The following is a 6,120-nucleotide window of genomic DNA, read 5'->3' on the forward strand; positions in this document are numbered from 1 at the left end:
TGTGGCTCAAGTGGTAGAGTGCTAGCCTTGAGCTGAAGAGCTGAGGGACAGCGCCCAGGCCCAGAGTTCAGGCCCCACGACCGACCCAAAAAAAAAAAAAAAAAGAATGTACAAGAAATTAAGGTATTTGAGGGGGAAAAAAAAGTCTATGAAGAAAAAAGTAGAGAAAACAACTTAAACCAGATGCAGGTGGTCTGTTCCTATAATCCTACCTACTTAGAAAGCTGAGATCTGAGAATTACATTTGAAGCCCTGTAAGGCAGAAAAGTCCATGAGACTCACATTTCCAATTAACCACCAAAAAGCTGGAAGTGAAGCTGTGACAAGTGGTAGAGTACTAGTGTTGGGGGAGGGTGAATAGGGGGGAGAAGCTTTGGGACAGCACCTAGACCCTTAGTTCAAGCTCCAGATTGGCACATATGCCTTGCTACCCCCCCCCCAAAAAAAGCTTAAAGCACTCTACTAATTATAACAGCTTTGTTTTGTGTTGATGCAATTAGACCCAGGGCCTTGCTATATGCAAGGTTCTACCACTGAGCTACATTCCCAGTTTTTTATTTTTTATTTTTATTTACTGTTGGTTGTGGGGCTTGAACTCAGTCTCTGGGTGCCATCCCTGAGCTTTTTTTGTTCAAGGCTAGTGCTCTACCACTTGAGCCACAGCTTCACTTCCAATTTTCTGGTGGTGAATTGGAGATAAGTCTCATGGATTTTCCTACATGTTAGCTTCAAATTGTGATCCTCAGATCTCAGCCTCCTCAGCCACCAGCACCTGGCTTCAGCCTTTGATTTTTGAGCTAGATTCTACACATGTAGTCTAAACTGGCCTTAACTCACGATCTTTCTACCTCAGCTTTCCAAGTATGCCACCATATCCAATAGAACAATTCTCAAGTCTATTTTATTTTTGTACAGGTCCTGAAGACTGAACTCAGGGCCTGGGCATTATCTCTGAGCTTCTGTGATCAAGGCTAACACTATACCACTTGAACCATAACTCACTGAAGACAATTTTTTGTTTTTGTTTGTACTGAGGGGTTTGAACTCAAGGTGTTAGTCTTGCCAGGCTGTCACTTGAACCATACCACTTGAACCATACCTCCAGCACTGTTTTTTGCTGGTTACTTCTGAGATAGGGTCTTAGGAACTTTTCTGCCTAGGCTGGCCTCAAACTTCAATCCTTTTGCCTTCATCCTTGAGTAGCTAGGATTACAGGCATGGATTTAAAGTAAAAAAAGTGGGGGAGGGAGATTGGAAGGGATAGGAAGGGGAAACAAAGAAGGAGGCAACAATGCTTGGTAAAGAAGGAGGAGTGCTGGGAAGGTAGTTCAGTGGTAGAATGCTTGCCTTGCATGCAGGAGGCCCTGGCTGGATTTCTCAGCACCACATAAGCAGAAAAAGCCAGAACTGGCGCTATGGCTCAAGTGGTAGAGTGCTAGCCTTGAGCTGAAGAGCTGAGGGACAGCGCCCAGGCTGAGTTCAGGCCCCACAACCAACAAAAAAACAAAAATAATGAATTGTACTGGGAACTGAACCAAGGGCTTTAAGTATACCAAGCACATACTTTATCAATTGAACTACATCTCCAACCATTTTTTTTTCTTTCTTTTGCTGGTTCTGGGGTTTGAACTCAGGGTCTAGCAATTTCATTTGGCTTGCTTGTTCCAAACTGGTGCTTTACTACTTGAACCACATCTCTAGCTTGACTTTTTTTGGGGGGGAGGGGAGAGGAAAAGGGATAATGAGACTCGAACTCAAGGGCCTGAGTACTGTCCTTTAGCTTTTTCTTTCTTTCTTTTTTTTTTGTCGGTCGTGGGGCTTGAACTCTGGGCCTGAGTGCTGTCCCTCAGTTCTTCAGCTCAAGACGAGCGCTCTACCACTTGAGCTACAGCGCCACTTCCGGTTTTCTGGTGGTTTACTGGAGATAGTCTTTCCTGCCCGGGCTGGCTTTGAACCGCAATCCTCAGATCTCAGCCTCCTGAGTAGCTAGGCGTGAGCCACCAGTGCTGGGCTCCTTTAGCTTTTTCATTCAAGGCTGGTATTCTACCACTAAGCCACAGTTTTTTGGTGGTTAACTGGAGATAAGAGTGCAAGGACTTTCCTGCTTACTCTAGGTTTGAACAGTGATCCTTGGATCTCAGCCTCAGGAGGATTATGAGTAGCTGTGATAGTAAGTGTGAGCCAGCAGCATCTGGCTCAGCCTGGTATTTTTGTTGGTTAATCAGAGATGAAGACTTTTTTTTTTTGCTTGAGCTAGCTTCAAACCACGATCCTCCAATCTTAGCCTTCTGAGTAGCTAGAATTACAGGCATGAACAGTCAATTTTCAAAATAATCACCACCAACAAAAAAATCCAAGCCCTCAAATTTCCTATATTACATGCAACAAAGGCATAAATGGTCAACTGAAGCACATAAAAAAATAAACACTTGTTTCCAGATCCTATCTTATATTTCTGCTGAATCAAAAACTGAAGGTACCTGCAAGATAAAGAAGCATCCCGGATGAAAAAGCCCACTGTGAGTTTACAGACTATTAAAATGGCCTCACATTCAAAGAACACAAAATTTAAGGCACTTGGACACTTGGAAGGAATGAAAAGTAAACACTAATGAAGATATATTGCGAAAGTTGCCTCACTACTGTTTTAAACTACATGTCCTACTCTTTTGGAGACTGAACTCGGCATTGCATTTGCTAGACCAGCACTCTGAGTTTTGCCATAGTTACCTCCTTGCTCCTTCCTTCCCTTTTCCCTTCTCTCTTCCCTTCCCCTCCTCCCTCTCTTCCTTCCTTTGTGCCAGTCCTAGGACTTGAACTTGGAGTCTGAGTATTGTCCCTGAGCTTTTTTGCTCAAGGCTAGCACTCTACCACCTGAGCCACAGCTCCACTTCTGGCTATTTAGGTGGTTAACTGGAGATTAAGAGTTTCTGACTTTCTTGCCAGGTTGGCTTAGATTCTCAGATCCTCAGATCTCAACCTCCTGAGTGGCTAGGATTACAGGCACGAGTGATGTAATCCTACAGGTGCCATAGGTGCACAGCAATGCCAAAGCCTTTTAAATTTTATCTTTGTTTTCAAAATAGGGCCAGTCTTGCCCAGACTGGCTCCAAACTCAATTCTCCTGTGTCTAGCTTCAGAATAGCTGAGATTACAGGGCTTGCCCCACCATGCCTGGTTCCTACTCAACTCTTAAGGAATGTGTGTGGTCTTATTAAGATCTACCAAGTCTAGATTCCTATGTGCTGCATGTATGAGTTTCTAGGAATCAGGAATGACAACATTCCCTTTTCTACCTGCTTCACTGCCCCCATTCTGTCTTTATTGTGTCCTTATGCCCATGTGTTCATTTACCTGCTACCAACCTAAAAGCCACCAAGCAGAATAAATGTAGTCATGCAGTAATAGTACTCCAAAGGCTCCCCTGCACTGCTCATCTTTAGTTTAGTGCCAAGAGTAATAGGCCAATAACAAACTGAATGCTCTGTGATCTGAGCTCTTGTCATTACGAGTTTTGGGTACTAAGCCTAAGTACTTGATAAGACAAAATAGACTCAGTCTTGTTTAAACCAGTTTCAGAATAGGGCTTGGAGGAGATATGTAGTGCTGTTAAGTTTGCTGTGAAGAAATTGTGTTTATTTAAGGGCCTTGAAAAAATATAGAAAATTTGGAAATGTCTTTGGATTGATTTTCTGAAAATTTCAAACATCTTAGTTTGGAAGAACAATTCTTAGTGGTACAAAAATAACTCCCTTTAGAATGGTCATAGTAGTTAATGCCTGTAATCCCCATTTGGTAGGACGACACAGGAATATCAAGAGTTCTAGGCCAGCCTGGACTACATATTGAGATCCTGACTCAAAAAAAAAATCTAACAATGAGAATCAAAATGTCAGGGAACAGTAAGTACTTTTCGGTCAGAAGACTGCCTCATTTTGTATTTCTCTCTCCCTCCCCCCACCCCATTCATTGGCCATGGAGCTTGAACACAGGGCCTGGGCGCTGTCCCTGAACTTCCTTCCTTTTTTTTTTTTGGTAGGTCATGGGGCCTGAACTCTGGGCCTGGGCACTGTCCCTCAGCTCTTCAGGTTAAGGCTAGCGCTCTACCACTTGAGCCACAACGCCACTGCTGGCCTTTTCTGCTTAAGTGGTAATAAGGAATCAAACCCAAGGCATCATGCATGCAAGGCAAGCATTCTACCACTGAGCCACATTCCCAGCCCTTCGTGAACTTTTTCACTCAAGGCTAGAGCCTTGAGCCATAGCTCCACTTCCAGTTTTCTGGTAATTAGTTGGAGATAAGAGTCTCAGGAGGGCTGGGATGTGGCAAAGCGCTTGCCTAGCAAGTACAACATCCTGGCTTCGATCCCCAGTATCAAAAAGAAAAAGACAAAAACCAAGAGTCTCATGGACTTTCCTGCCCAGGCTGGCTTGGAACCACAATCTTCAGATCTCAGCCTCCAAAGTAGCTACAATTACAGGTGTTAGCCAACAGCACCCAACCTGCTTTGCCTCTTCATAAAGCTTATTATCTTCATATCAAAAGTAAAAAAAATCTATTAGCAAATACAACTACCAATTAAGCTGCAGGCTCATCTAGACAGCTCAGTGGGGTGAGACCAATACTTATCTGCTGATTTTCAGTTCCTGGCCATACTGCTTAGTTCTCAGGAAACACCAAGTCCTGAGTTTGTTGGAGTTTTCCAGTTCCAAGGGTCAAAAGCTTTCTAATGGCTCTTGATAGTTTTCTAGAATCTTCTAAGGTGAAAGTAAAATGATAATTTTATCCCAAACAGTAAGTCATGTTATCCCAAAAAGTGCCCTAAGATCACCTAGGGGCTTATGAGATAAATCTAAAGGCTTTTTCAATTTCTTTTGTGGGATTAGTCTATCTGGCCAGGGTTAGTAGCTCTGGAATGAGCTAATTATAGTGTCCCCTATTCCGCCAAACACTGTCTAGAACTTTGCTTCATTTCCCAAGAGATTTCCTTACCCTGTTCCCTGGCAGCAGGAGTAGCACCAGCCAACTAAGTCAAGTATCTCCCAAATGATCAGTCTCTACCTTGTTGCTGGGTATTTGGAAAAACCTTAAGTTAAAACCTACAGGTTTGCTGGGCCCCAGAGGCTCACGCCCGCCTCCTAGCTACTCAGGAGACTGAGATACGAGGATCACGGTTCAAAGCCAGCCCAGGCAGGAAAGTCTGTGAGACTCTTATCTCCAATAAACCACCAGAAAACTGGAAGTAGCCCTGTGGCTCAAGTGGTAGAGCAGTAGCCTTGAGCTGAAGAGCTCAGGGACAGCATTCAGGTCCATAGTTCAAGCCCCTCGACTGACAAGAAAACAAAAAAACTACAGGTTTCACTTCACCTCTTGCCAATCAGAGCAAATAAAAACCATTCTAATGTTTTCCTTATCCCTTAGGGTATCCCAGCTTCCAACTGTCTGCAGAAATGAAAATGTAAGTAATTTGAAGTCAAGGTCACTTGTGGGACTGTCCCGCTCAGATTAGAGGGCCAGGACTTCTTCAGCACAGCGGTTTCTCTGTTTAAAGAGCCAAGTTATCCAAAGCCAAACATACTGGCAATTTGAAGTTGGAGGCATCATTACCTGAAACGATATTTCTAGGATTTTAAAGAAATACATGTCAAGTAACGGGCCCCAATGCATTCTTGGGAGACACATGAGAGAGGAAAATTAACAGCAAAACCTAGGCAAGCCAAGTAGTAAGACTGGCCATGTGACCTTGGCTTTATTACCTCCTCACTTACTGGTCGGCCTGCAGTTTGGTGGAACCACCTTTCAGGTTCTTTCTCCAATCACACGCGATAATCAAGCAGAAGGTGTCACGGAAATGCCTCACCCTACTCAAGCTCCTCCTATATAAAGTGTAAGAGTTCCCAAGGACAAAAGAGGAGTTGGGCGTCCCACTTCTTTACGAGAAACTGCAATGGCTAGATACGGGTCACTCAAGGTTCCAATAATTAGGCTGGAGAAGTGGAAACGGGTAGTTCAGGAACTGACAAAAGCCTTCCCTACAAAGCACGGCCAAAATTGGCCACCGTTCCAGCTCAAGCCCAGTGACAGAGTGAGCACATCTGCTCATTCCATCCCTCGCCCCT

At 44.0% G+C, this 6,120-nt stretch overlaps 1 protein-coding gene across 1 annotated transcript in view; it reads right to left on the reverse strand.

The window, feature by feature from the left end:
- Cs (citrate synthase) overlaps positions 1-6,120 on the reverse strand; it is a 25,815-nt gene that overhangs the window by 18,912 nt on the left and 783 nt on the right. The gene's annotated exons all lie outside the window — the stretch shown is intronic.

Source organism: Dipodomys ordii, unplaced genomic scaffold (genome assembly GCF_000151885.1).
Source record: "Dipodomys ordii isolate 6190 unplaced genomic scaffold, Dord_2.0 Scaffold3, whole genome shotgun sequence".
Classification (NCBI taxonomy): Eukaryota; Metazoa; Chordata; class Mammalia; order Rodentia; family Heteromyidae; genus Dipodomys; species Dipodomys ordii.